This window comes from Corvus kubaryi, unplaced genomic scaffold (assembly GCF_017639235.1).
Source record: "Corvus kubaryi isolate FWS band 111438036 unplaced genomic scaffold, C.kubaryi_AGA036_p1.0 136, whole genome shotgun sequence".
Taxonomy (NCBI): Eukaryota; Metazoa; Chordata; class Aves; order Passeriformes; family Corvidae; genus Corvus; species Corvus kubaryi.
Genome location: NW_024580670.1, coordinates 6,399,644 through 6,413,872, shown reverse-complemented (window position 1 = coordinate 6,413,872; position 14,229 = coordinate 6,399,644). Strand labels below are relative to the sequence as shown.

The following is a 14,229-nucleotide window of genomic DNA, read 5'->3' as shown; positions in this document are numbered from 1 at the left end:
TGTACCTAAGGCTTTACTGCCTTACTCTGAGAACCTGTTGACATTTGGTTTTGTCCTCATGACATCTGTTACTAATGCAACATTGGAGTCCTTATCAAAGGCTTTAAAATAACATTTACCAGCATTAACTGCCAGGTAGCCTTCTTCAAATGTTTTCCATACACTTTCTACACCAGATTTAGAAAAATGCAGTTCTTCATGTAGTCTTTAACTGATGGAAAAGATCCATCAAAGGTTTCTGGTAACCAGGTGTACCCTATTTCCCAGGCATTCTGCCAGCAGAGAACAATGACTGATGTTCTTTACCTCAAGTGAACTGTACCCCGTAAGCTGGGAGAAAGCCAAGCCAAGAATCTGCTCTTCACCTGAGCTGTTTTACGGGTAAAAACACCAATTAGGGCTCATGTTCACCCACAGAGTCTTGAACAAGGCTGTGCTTGGAATGGGAACTCTGAGTACCCCTTGTCATCATTGGTCTCCAGAAAGATACAGGTCAAATATACACTACTGGTAGGCTTTGCCCAGTTCTCAGGGCAAGAGGGTCCTTCTCTTACACAGCACATGACCCCAATATCTGCAAGTACTACAGTGCCTTCAGTCATCTACTTTAATTGCAAGATTTCTTTATTTTTTTAAAATGCAAAACTGGTCTCTTCAGAAAAGAAAGACAATGTTTTACCTTTTTTGCTTTATCAGTTTTTGCTAAGCTGACAACACAACTCTGACTTACCAAATGAACTGTAAAGCATCATGACACTTCAACTGTTTCATTGTGGTCACCCTGATACAGCTGTGAGATGTAAAGGCCTCATAATATAATACAGAATATGATGAATGTAAGAGTTGTGAATTTCTCTGTTAAGGATAGTGATTTTTTTGCAGTTCGGTTCCTCAGGATGGGAATACTCTCAGCTTCCTGAGCTTTTGGCAGCTGAAGAGTCAGAATGTGCAGGGGAGGCTGGCTAACACCCCATCAGAGCCATCCTTTAATTTTTCTGTGATCTCCTGTCTCTTCCTGCTTAGGACAGTCTCTCCAAGACTGAACCAACCCTTAATCTTTCACTCTCTGCTCCTGTGGTCTAAGTTCTACAGTATAAAATACTTCTTATTTGAGTCTGTTGAGCATTAAGCAGGTTTTTGTAGAGGTGGAATTCATGAGTCCATGCTTGACTTTTCCAGACCCCCAGAGCTTTGGGCTATCCCAAGTCCTGCAGTGCATTAACCTACTCTCAAGACACCTCAGCTTAGATCAACATAAAAGGCAAAACCTTTCCAAAGGAAGACAACATACTCTTTTAAGTCTGGTTTCCCTAAACAAAGCAGAAGGTAAAGCACAGGTTTCTAGTCATGTTTTGAAAGGTGTTCAGCCAGTTTTACATCTGGTTATGTAAATGTGAGCAATCACACAGATTTTTAAGCTTTAGTGAGCTTGGTGAACCTTGCTACACACATAAATGCATTCCTCAAGAGGAAAAAAGGTATAATGGCTGGTTTGGGATTGATGAATTTGCTGTGGATCTGTGCTTAAACAAGAGAGGGAGGTGAGGAGAAAGTGAATGTATGCAAACACAGTCTCAGAGAAAAAGGGATATTAAAAGGAAAAGTAAAATGAAATGTTGTTTATTGTTGCTCAACACCAGAACAGACAAACTTTTAACATATAACAAAGATTTCAACACAACATGGACAGAGGAAATTATTATTCCAGCTCTACAGAGAGAATCTCAGTCTCAAAATGTGAGTGCTTAAGAAGTGGGAAACTCCCAGTGACTGGACATTCCCCAGCTCAATGCTTGTCTTGTCCATTTTGATGTTTGATGGTGTAGGACTTCTGTTTGCATGATGGGAAGCACAAAGGCCCTTGTGTTTGCTTTGGGCCTCTGGCTGCTATTGTAATACACAATACCATAAATATTGCTCACATTCTTTCAGCATTACACAGCAATTCTACAAAATTAAGAGCAACAATCCAGGCTGAGGGTCCAGTGTATTGTAAGCACCAATGGCCCCTTCCTCCTTTAACAGCCATTACAAAGGAAGAAGTAACAGGAGAGGGAGCAGAAGGCAATGACAGAAGGGAGAAGGGAACCAACAGAATGTCATAAGGATCTGTCTCCAGAGGAAACCTTCTGCTGCCCCCAGGAACCAAACTGCTGGAATAGAAGGAAGGTCACAAAAACCAACCAGTGAACAACCTAAATCCAATTGCATCGAAAAGCACATTCCTAGAGACTAAGGATGGATGCAGCACCAAGGAGTAGAAAAGAGTGACACTAACATCTTGCTTAAATGAGCACATCAGCTGAACTTTCTTTTTGCTACAATGAAAGAATTAAATGCGATGTGCAAGTAATTCAAGAGTTTATTGGCAGGGTGGAGAAAGAGCTTCTACATTCTAGGGGTGTTTTATTACTGCCTGCTTTTGAATTGCAAAGCAGTGAGCTATTAAATACCATTGTAAGAGGCATTTGTGTTATCCAATGCCTCAGAAGAATAGGGAAGACGCCTGAAACATCTCTGTGACTACATTTTAGGAAGCTGCTGCTAGCAGGCACACAGTTGCTTAGAGGCCATCAGAAATGGGATTAACATCTCCCTGTGTGTTGAGACACACAGAGCTCATAGCGGGGTACCCCAAAGCTGTGTTTGCATTCTGCAACTTTTAATTGACATGCAACTAAAACTTCTGCAAGAACAAGGTGTGCAATCATACTTTCCCTGAGTAACCATTTCTGAAATGAATGTCTGATCTTAGGGAGTGAAAAATCCTGTTCCTGAAATCATATGCATAAACCCCATTCACTTTTGGACACCTCAAACTTCAGCAAGTGACTCAAAATCCTACAGCACAAAAATCATCCCTGTGTAGTTATGCTGCACACAAGGAAGAGAGCTGTTCTCAGTGCTGCCATTCTCTGTAGAACATGCTATTCTTTCTAGAACCATGGCTTTTTGAAGCAATGGTAATTTACACTTCTCTGGCTCCTTCTCCCAGCTCCTCTGAGACTATTTAGCCATGATTTTAGGTGTAGTAATTGTAGGGACTAGAGAACTGTTCTTTCTCTTGGGGGTGGGAGATCAGGCCAGCTCTCCTCCACACATGATTTTACTCCTTCTCTTCCAGCTTCCCACCTTTCCACAATCCTTGTTTGCTTGTGTATGTATCAATCCCTCAGACAACCCACCAATCCCCAGATTTCTTCTAACCTGAACAAACTCAAGCTGTACTATATTGTTCACAAGCCTTTTTTGCAGGTACAACATAAAAAATGGAAAGGGGAGTGCTTCTTCACCACGTCAGAGGTTACAACTTAATTTGGCTTGGACTGGATCTGTCCTTGGACCACTCAATTTTATAACAGCACTGTTCCCTGTAAAGAAAAGAAACCTCAGGATCGAGGAGCATGTGGGTGCAGTGGGGCCACCCAAAGGTCTCTGACCACCTCTGTATGATGGTCTCCATGCAGCTGTCGTGGGGATGCAGATCTGTGCAGCACAGAGCCCCACTAGCTGTAACAGAGCAGCCACCACTGACAGGCAGCAGTGGCCTAATGAGGTGGCTGCTCCTTCCCAGCCGCAGTGGACGGTGTCCGACCTCGTGCAAAACCGTCACTGCAATTAGAAGTAATTGGAGGCCTTTTTGCCAGGCTCAGCAGGGAGAGCAGGAGCCAAAGGGCATGGGGGATGAGTGGAATGTGGTCTCCTCGGGGCTGGGTGTGCTGGTGGCAGGCCTGGGCATGCTGGTGGCAGGGTGTGGAGGTTCACAGTGCCACTGCCCGCTCCAGACTACTCCTCCAAGGCAGGGTGTGAGCCCCGCCACTGCCAATCAGTCCTATCTACTGAGAGCTATTAAAACAAACCCCAGCAAAGGTATTGCTAACACCCCAGGTTATGTAAAGGGCCAGTTTTAGAGAGCAGCCTTGCCTGTGTTGTTACAGACTCCCTTCCATCCTTCTTATTCCATTTCTCATCAGTGGCGGTGGCTCAGGTCTCATAATAGGAAGTCCCAAGCTTATCCTGGTCTCCTCACCGAGCAGGAATTTGAAGCAGCGTTATTATTTGGGGTACTTCAGAACACAATGTTCTCCTGAAGTGGCTTTTGTTTCTTTTAAAAGCATTATTTTTTAACAGTTTGATTAAAAATAATACTGCAGTGTGAGAAGGGGCATTCATGACATGCCAACCTGACCTACTAATTTAAATTCCCAAAAGCTCTATCACAGATCCCCTGAAATGGAGAGCCTTTAATAACTGAATTTCTTAATGTGGAGGGGCATTTTTGGATCCTTTCTTTTTTTGATGCAGCATAGACTCTCTAGAACATCCTCTCATGTCTAAGGTGCTGCATGTCTAAGATGCAAACCTCATCAGCTCCCAAAAGCCACAGATAAAGATTGCTGTGAGTTATTGCAGGCACCAGACTGGCAATCCCAGGACAAGGCATGTCACCCAGGGCACAGATGAGATTCTTGAGCATGTTACCACTTCCCCTGGTAGCAAGGAAAGGCAGAGAGAATTGAGTCAGGACACCCACACTAGCATGGGGACAACTGAAGATTTTGGACAAGGCTGTTGTCTGCACAGGAGTGATGAACTACCATCCCAGATGTTATTTCCAGGGTCAAGACACCCAGCAATCTCCGATGTCCATGCATTTGCTCTGAGCACACAGCATGTTTTCCTCCTGCAGGTATCTAGCAGTCCACAGCATTAAAACAAACCAAGAAACTCCTTCCTGACTCCCTTGTAACTGAAGATTTCTTAACAACCAATACACTGCAGTGTCGCAGTGACCGCTGCTGCCCACTGCCCAGGCTACCTCCAGCGGTGTGCAGCAGGAGTGGGGAGCAGCTGGAGGCATGGAGCTTTAAAGCTGCTCCTCTGAAGCCTCTGCTCTACCCAGGGGAGCACAGGCTCCAGGCACTGTGGCAATCAGCAGCCCTCGACCAAGGGAAAGACAAAAAGTAGCAGGGAAGCTTGCCACAGGAGGGAATCCAGATGCATTGAACGGGATCCACCGTAAACAAGCAACACTTGCAGAGCGACCATACCTTATAAAGGAGGGTTGAACAGGGGGAGTAACCCAACTAGGGACCAATAGGCGGATTAGGAGGGAGGGATGCTGAAGGAAAGGAGTCACATCTGGGCCAATGGTCTTGGTGGGTGGAGGGAGAGGAGTCACATGCCCCAATGTCTAGGTTTAGGGGATTTCCAAGAGGGGAGGTATCCGAGGGGGCAGGGTCCTGGGGGATTGATGGGGACCATATAAGGGTAATTAGGGAGGGCTTGGGTGACAGACACAGGACAATCCAGAACTCCGGGAGGGGTTTGGGCAATTGGCAGGGAAGGAGCCAGAACAAAGGGAGGGGATAACCATATTGGGAGCACCGGGGGAGTGGCTTGAATCTGCGGCAAACCAACTGGGAATCAAAGTGGGGAAGGTAGGGATGAAGCATTAGGGTACAAACATACAAAAATACAATAAAAACATCGCATCACCACACTGCAGAACACTGGTGCACAGCCATTCTCTTAAATTTTTATGTATTTCACCTTTTCATTGGGGACAGTATGACTTCATCATTGAGATTCTGGCTCAGAAATCATCACAATGAGAGGGGAAGCCACAATCTCCCATACTGATTCTTCCTCCTTTGATAATTATTAACATAACTGATGCTCTCGGACACTGAATTTTTCTGTGTCAATTTGCTCTGTAACTTGGAATTTTCTCTTGACTATAAGATCTTACTGTATTTTGGGGTTGTTCTCGGCCAGAGGGATCAGTTGGACAAGCACAGAAAAACAGAGACTGTGGTCTGGACAACAGGCGTGCAAAAGAGAATCTGATTAATCTGGAGGGTAGAATGACTGAAATTTAGTCCATGGGAAGTTTGGAATAAAATTATCATCATTCTGTTTTGGAGAGAAGACCAGATATTAGAGCATTCTTTATAGACAGGAAATGAGAAAGAAAACCCATCAAAACAATATTAAGTTTTTCCAAATTAGACAATGGTTGAGATTCCTATTTTTTGGTCCCTTGAGCTGCCAGGGACATCTTTTCTCTCCAGTAGCCCAAGAGGGAGCCAGGTGTCCTCAAGCCTGTCCCCAGGCTGTCAGAAGGGCACAGCAGAGGTTGCCAGACTGCTGGCTTCTCCAAATGGAAACCATGGAGCTGGGTACCCTCAACCCAGGCAGCTGCTGGGACACACATCTATCTAAACCTCTGTATACCAGAGCCAGGAGCAGTCTGAATGGCTGAGAGGCACTGAGCCAGCAGGCCCTGGAAACCCAGACTCCCTGAGAGCTTGCCAAGCAGCTTGCCAGCAACCAGGCAAAGGGCCAGTGCTTTGGTACAAGTCAGTAGGAACCTCCTCTCTGCTTTGGTATCAGCTAGTCAGACTTCTCCTGAAGGGAATGCTTGTCATTCCTGCATGTGTGGCCACATACATGCCCTATACCCCAGTTCCTACCAGCCCTTGCATGTGGACACAGCAGTCAGTTGTGGGGATGTGACCCCAACGTCACACTCGACACTTATTTTCTCTCCCCTTCCAAAGCCAGATTTAACACAATCCATTACTCCTGCCCTATGTTCTTTGCTTGAGGCTGCTTTGCCTCCATCCTGAGACAATACATTATTTTACTAAGGACATTTTATAACAGATAGCTTCCCAATTCCTCTATGACCTACTGTTGTAGGATGCAGTTGCTTCAATGCCCACAGAACGTCCTCAGGCAACACACTTTGGTAAAAGCTAAACATTCTAGAAGGGTTTTATAAGATCTGTGATCCCAAGTGAGTCTTTAAATATATTTTATTGATTAGTTTTGGCTATATATGAACAAGGAACTGAGGATCTATCCTGCAGCTTTAACTTGGGCTGTTCTCATATTACAGAAAGAGTGACTTTGTCCCAGTCAGAATTAGGCTTTCAGTCCTAAAGCCAACAATAACAAACTCCAATGTGACCTTTGCATGACAGAGTTGTATGAAGAATGAGCTATGCTAAACCCCAACCTTGCATCTCCTCTTACAAGACACATGCACATTCCCACTCACTTTCGGAAGCCCTGCTCCTACCTGCTTCCTGGAAACTCAGAAAAGACAAGACAACACGACAGCTTTCACTGGTTTTTTTTGTGAGATACCCTGCTTGTCTTTTTTTCCTTTCCCTACTTTTAAAATCACAGTAAGTTTTCTTTCTTTCAGATTTCTCTAATGTTTTCCCTGTGGTGTATCCGTTTTAGCCAGCCTCCCTCTTCCCTCTAGTACCCGACACTGCTCTCATTGTCAGGGCAGTTGCAGGGAGTTCAGGTTTTCCCCTCTCCATTTCTCTTTGGACCTGACACTGCTCCTGACCCCTGCTCAGCCTTTGCTTTGAAGTGCTTTTTCTGCTCTCTGCTTTCCCACTGGATTGTGCTAACCCTCCTCCTTTCCCCGCTCCATCAGTTGGCTTCAATAAGTGAGAGGAGCTCACTGGAACCTCCTCTTTTGTGTTATCAGCATGCTCTCACTTCTCATAAAATCCTACCCACCTTGCACATAGAACAGTTTGGCAAAAGATGACGGCTTCCATGGCCTGGGAACCCTGCTAAATTCCACATGGGAGCACCGCTAGCTGCCCCAGACAAGCCTGTCAGATAGGTCTTGTGTTTGACCCAGGCAACTTCACAGCAATGTCTAAAAACAAGCAGCCACTTTCTTCCCCTTCCCCAGGACAATGGCATTCAAGTGTCTTTTTCGCCATGTGCTGCAAACAGTGTTATCCTTGTGGGGCTCTGTAACTTTTTCCTGCTCTACTGCAATTTTAATGGAAAACACACCCACAAATTTGGCTTAAGTGCAAATGACTGATTTGATTCGGTCTCCTTGGTGCTACAGCTCCTAACTGATGGATGTTCAGGTCAAAGCAAGAAATGACATCAGCACAAAGACTGGCTCTGCTCTTACTTATTACAGACTCCTGTAAGCTTTCCAGATCTATAAATATTCACGTTATTCCCACAGAGGGGAAGAAAGAGGATGATTTGTATCCTTCTAGCTTGTTCTGTTAACACATTCCCGTTTTTCAGTGTTTTCCAGTTAGATAAATACCATGACAAACAGGAAAGCCTTGTGAGAGAAAATACATTTTAGAGTAAATTGCAGTGGTGCGTAGTTTATAAATATTTGCAATGGAATGTGAAAAATATCTCTATTGATCATATTAATGTATGCTCAATACAGAGGACCAGGGTTTTTTTTAAGACATGAATAGAATTTCCACCGCAGGAAAAAAAACGGCAGAATTTGTGTATGCTGTATAAACACATAGACAAAAACACTTTAAAGTTGAAAATACTATTTTAATTACAATGGTAAAGCTTGATTTATTTTCTGTACCTCTTTTGCCAGGAAGTTAAGCATCTCACAAAAATCCGAGTCATATTGCCTGAGGATCAAAACCAGAGAAAACTCTGGTAAATCCTGGTAAAATGCTATAACCTCTTAACCACTCCATTAGTGAGAGCTGATGATAACATTTAAATAAGAATGCAAAAACATTGTTTTGCTCAAAAATTACATTACAAAGATAAACAATAAGAGTTTGGGAATACCCTGGTTAACACAGCAGCCTGAAGGACTTATACAGATCTCTCCTCCACTCTCCTAAGTATTTTTCATTATTGCTTACTAGATTATGAATTATTTTTGAAAGGATTATTGTAGTTACAAATTCCTACTCAGGCTTCTTCACTCACCACTTGAGAATACTGCAAAGGAGCACCTTTCCACATGTGAATGTGATCCACATGTGCACGTGGCTTTGTGCATGTGGGAGCAGTGTGGGGACGCTGAGCCATAACATTCCAACGCAACTCCAGGACTGATCCCCTCCATGACATCTCAGCACAGGTTAATTCCTCTGTGCACCACTGATGCAGCTGTACCAGCAATAACAACCTTTCCCTTCTCCCCCATTTTTTCCTTTGGGCGTTACTATCTGTAAGCCTTCAAACCCCTTTCACCCAACACAATGGTGCTTGTTACAGCTGCTCATTTTCCAGCTTCCATCAGCATCATGCAATTAAAGGATCTCTGACATGAGTCATTTAAACCCCTCCCCATGAAGCTGTTCAAAACATAAACCAGCCAAGAAAAGACACTGGGAATGGCATATGTGGAGTACACAGCCCCTCACTTCACAGCTACTAGCCTGCTTAGGTGCAGTGACTTCTCTCCTTTAAAATACTAATACTAATAATAACACTACTACTACTAATAGTAATAGTAGTAGTAGTAATTATACACACTGAGTACCCATCCAGCTGTTTTGCCGGCAAGTAGCTTAACCAAATGGAAAACAGGGTGGGAATACTTTGATGCCCCTATAGTCCCTGTGAAAATCAAGGTGGCCAAGGTCACTGGTGCTATCCATACATTGCCAGTGCTGATCCTCTGCTCGAGGGCAGCAGGAACCCTGGATAGCCCTCAGCAGAGACTTCTCCTTTCAAGTATCTCAAGGATTTTAGCAAGGTGAATGCTCATGGTTATGGAGCTGGCTAACATCCATCACTCATTTTACACTGGCCATTAAGCTGCCTGGGGGCAACCAGCATGGATCTAAAGCTGCTGCATATGTTTACCTTGCCAGGGGGAAAACAAGGTAGGAGAAGTGCTGGCAGAACCCATGTTTTGACTCTGTACACAAATATCCTCTTCCCCCCACCTCCCATTCCAGATTCTTACATTCATTGCATTACATCTTTGGTGTCTCAGCTGTGCTGTGCTGGACTGTGTAAAAAACATCAGCATGTTTCCCCCACAGGCCACGAGGCAGGAGCAGCCATGTCCTTACTGGTGAGTTCAGGGCACTAGGTGAAGGCAGAAAACCTGCAGCCCCCGCCAAGCCCAAAGGGATCTGTGACAGGCCTGTACTCTGAGCCCTTCCACCACAGCATGAGAGAAATGGCTTTCAAGAACAACAATGATTATGTACATTTTGTACCATGTTAAAGAGGGAAAATAGCAACGGGGACAAGAAAAGCTTGGTTTGTGAAGGATGTTCCAGCAGAGGTGATTAATAGTGTTGAAAGAAGCCCCCACTGTTTCAAATTTCTTTCCAATTAGACACGAAACTACTCCCTCCTTTTTCCTCATTTTACTTTTCCCTTTTTTTCTTTTACCTGTATTTGATTTAGAATCAAGGCTCATGATTTGTGTTATGACAGCAGAAATAAAGGGATTTAAAGCATTGCTTTTGATGGCTCATTAGCTGCATGTGGCTACATGCAACACTGCTCGACTGAGATACATTGCCCAGGATTTAATTCCAGAATTATTTCAAAGGCATTAAATCGAATGCTTGCCCTTTTCACCATGGTGTTTAAATGGTACTTTGTATGCCAAGCTTAAAAAAAGAGCATAGGAAACAGATGCAATGCTGCTGGAGCGTGTATTGAACCTTGTTAAAGTGTTAAACATTTATTAGAATTTTTTTTAAACAAAGTAGTGTAAACCCAGTTGTTACTACAGTTAACTTTCTCTGCTACAAGAGAAAAAGGAGATTTTTTATTTTTCTTAACTAACAAACAGCTCTCAGAACTAGTGAACAATAGCTCATTTGTTCAGCAAGACTTAAAGATGAGAACAGTCTCAGGCTGGAAGAAAGAGATGTGCACATTTCTGTGCTGAGTAAAACAAACCAGACAAAGCTTCTTCCACAGTAGAGAGGAGATTAAACCCTAGAGCTGAGCTGAAGGTCAGGAGTCTCAGAGCTCTCCAGGCATAGCCCCAACCAGCTACTCCTGGTGGAAGGCTGTTCAAGGACCCTCCAGAGAAGCAGCTCTGAGCTCTCAGCTTTCAGCTTCGCAGGGACATCCAGGGATGAGAGCTTGCCTCTGGTGCACAAAAGCAGACCCTCCAAAACAGTTTGCACTTGTTTACTGCTGATCTACAACCTCTGTTAAGAGAAAGCCCTCTATATGCTTGTTTTTCCCCCATTTGCCTTGTCCCTGCAGATTCAGGGATGCTACTAGTAAAACACAAAGTGGACTTTATCCAGTTTACAACCGAACTTTCATTCTGAAATAAAGCAAATCCAAAGCACAGTTTCCTTGAACTCACAGTGGGGATATCCCTCTGCTCAACTCCTCTTGCCTACAATGGGTCACACTTGAGTGCAGTCAGTTGTGCAGGGGCAGCTGTCCAACACTGTGCCCACCCACCCACTTCACCCCTTTTCCTTTCTACCAGCATCCGTGCATCATAAACACATCCAAATGTCAACATTTCATACAAGAAGCAATACATAACACAGCTATTTGCACGATTTTCTTTTATGTGTGGCCACAGTTGGCTGGAGCTGGTGGTTCTGTTAAAGCCTGAAAGACAGTGGGCGTTACCAGAATTTGCATCTGGATTTGAAATTTAACACCATTTGGAAAACACAGGCAATTACCTAGAACTGTGTTTCCATGCAGCAGCACCCAGGAGTCTGCAGCAGTATTACACCACAATTCAGCTTCAGCTGGAAGCCACATTTTACTGCCTTAATCACAGGATTTCTGAGCAACCACTATCACAAAAAGATGCAAGAGGCAGAAGAATTTGCATTTTTGAGCCCTTTCAAGAGCTCATCAGTGTGTTTTAAGTCCTCTAATAAAACAGCATTAATAAAGGCATTGAATTCCTTCATGTGCCTGAAAATACACATATGCACACACAGAGATCCTCTCTACTTCTGCCCTGCCTACCAAAGGAAGAGCAAAGGAGCAAATCTATCCAAACACATGGGCTGCATCTGGCCTGGGCTCTCTGGGGGGCTGCACAGTGGGGACAGCGCAGGGAGGCAGAGGAAAGATTGCCCAAAGTGCTCTTTCTGGCCCAATTCCAGCACATATATAATTTAATTGGGAATTCTATATTACCCATAGCCACTGTATGGCAATAGTTATCTTGGTTATTTAGTAACTAATGGGAGTTTTTTTACAATTAAACATTTTTTTTGTGTGTATGAGGGTCTGGAAAGGGACCTTACATTGCACAGAAAGGTTACAGCTTGCCACAAATGTACAGAACTGGGGCTGGTCCCCTGTGGATGGAGCTTGGTTTGATTTTCTGTAGAGATTCAATATAACTTGCCCAAATTACCATGTACCCAAGTACCATAGCATAGGTATTTCCCCACTTCCACCTTTACCATGGGATGTTTTGACTCCAACACCACTTTCAGGTACACCCTGTGGTATGGAATGACCCTGCAGAGTTTTCCCAAGATCTGCTATTTTCTGCATTTAAGTAAAGCTTCAGCTTCAAATACACAGGATGTGAAGCCCTGCTTTTACACGATTTCATGGCATGTTGAGGAATGAAGTGCTGGTGTTTGAGGCAAGTGATTTACTGACACGGGGTTATCCAGAGGTTTCATTTGTCGTGCATCTCACCCACATGCTTTGTTTCCTTCTTCACTCTCTCTTTCTCAGAGGCAGCATGCTGCACACTGCTGGCAGTGAAAGGGCCTCCCTTCACACAGCAGCGATTAATTTTTCTCAGCTTCTCTCCAGCCAGATATTGATGATTCCTCAGGATCTGCAAAGCCTCTTTTAAGACCCTATCAGAAACATGGAAGCCTTCTTTTTCCTACTGCTCAGTTAAACAGTCTCTGCATTCATATTACCCAGACTGATCAATCTCATCCCTTCCTTCTTGATAAAATATTGGGTGTCAGAGTGTTTTAATTTGACAGTCTGCCAGCCACAGTCCCATTCATTTGCTGCCATGGAGGCAGAGTAGGCTTAAAGTGATGTCTGATCATCAATACCTTTGCTTTGGGAAGTTAGATTATTGCAGCACTTAGAGACTGAGTCTGGTCCTGCACCTCACATCAGATACCACAGCTGGGAGTGGAAGAAGAGAAACCCAATAGCAAGACCTCCAAAGGGTTTTGTTTAAAAAGCAAATGAATCAACTTTAAAGCACTTTGTCCAACCCTGGATTCTTCGAGGGCTGTGCAAACACTTGACTGCGGGGAGATGGATCCAAGAGAACAGTCAGTTCTGGCATTTCCATGTTCACTCTCACTTGCATCATGGTGTCTCCATCTATGGTGAGACATCACACATCCTTTGCCCTGGTCATCTTACACTGACTCTTGTCACAAATACTGGTCATCAGAGAGGAGTGATTTTAAAGTGTTAAAATTCCCAAAAAGCAAGCCTTTTGCTCAGGGATGTTATTGGATCACATCCTTTAAATAGCCAGAAGCTCCAGTTATTGCTCTATAAAAGTGGTTTATTTTTGAGTGTATTGTTTGTCCTTTTGTGTCCTCCAAAAAATATCTTCACACAACTGCCCAAGAAGCACTGTCTACACCTGCAAGGACAGGGCCCTTTGTGGCAATATTTATTTAAAAGGAGAAAATAACTGCATACTTATTGATTTTGAGAGGAGCTTTCAGAACACACCAAGGGGATTAACACTCAGCTCCATCCTAACACCTGAACTTGTGTAGCTCCTTCAATTAACCTGACGAAGTAATTTTATGAATCCCAAAAGTAAACTCTGGGCAGACTTGTGATATGCTCAGACAAGATTCTGCCAACAGAACACGTGTAGGGGATGCCAGTGGCCAAACCCAAGAGGAAACCTCTACTGAGCCAAGAATCCTTTGCCCATTTACCTGTGATGATTATGATAATATCACAGTAATACCTCAAATTTCCAGTTGAGATGCAGAGCTGACATGTTAAATACCATAAACATATGGAAAACCCAAGCCTGCCCGGCTTCCAGAGTGCCTGCTGCATTCTAGAAAAGAGGAGACTAGTGGGAAAAAGCCAGCCCCTTCATTCAACCCCAGAGGCCAGTGGCTGGGAGGGTAAAGGATGAAACTTGCCCTGAGGCCTTCAGCCAGGACTTTGCTCTCAACTTCAGCACAAGCTGAAACAGGACCCAAGGTGAACAAGGGAATATGAACATGAGGGGAAAAGTAAGAATTGCTCTCTGAAGCTGCAGCCTGCAAATCTGGGTATGTACTGTGTCTCAGATGTGGGGCATGACTGCCATGCCACTGTCACTCTGGGTGCTCTTTTCACCCGTATCAATTATCTCAGGATGCCTTTTGTCTTGTATGCCCACTGGCCTTTCTATGGACAAAGAGCTGGTGAAATTGGTTCCACAGTTTTTATTAGAGAGAGACTTTCTCAGTATTCATCTGCACTTCATAACCTGTGGTGCTCTGC

At 44.1% G+C, this 14,229-nt stretch overlaps 1 long non-coding RNA gene across 9 annotated transcripts in view; it reads right to left on the bottom strand.

The window, feature by feature from the left end:
- The window catches only part of LOC121658199, a 52,931-nt gene that overhangs the window by 32,221 nt on the left and 6,481 nt on the right, over nucleotides 1-14,229 (bottom strand). The window lies entirely within an intron of this gene.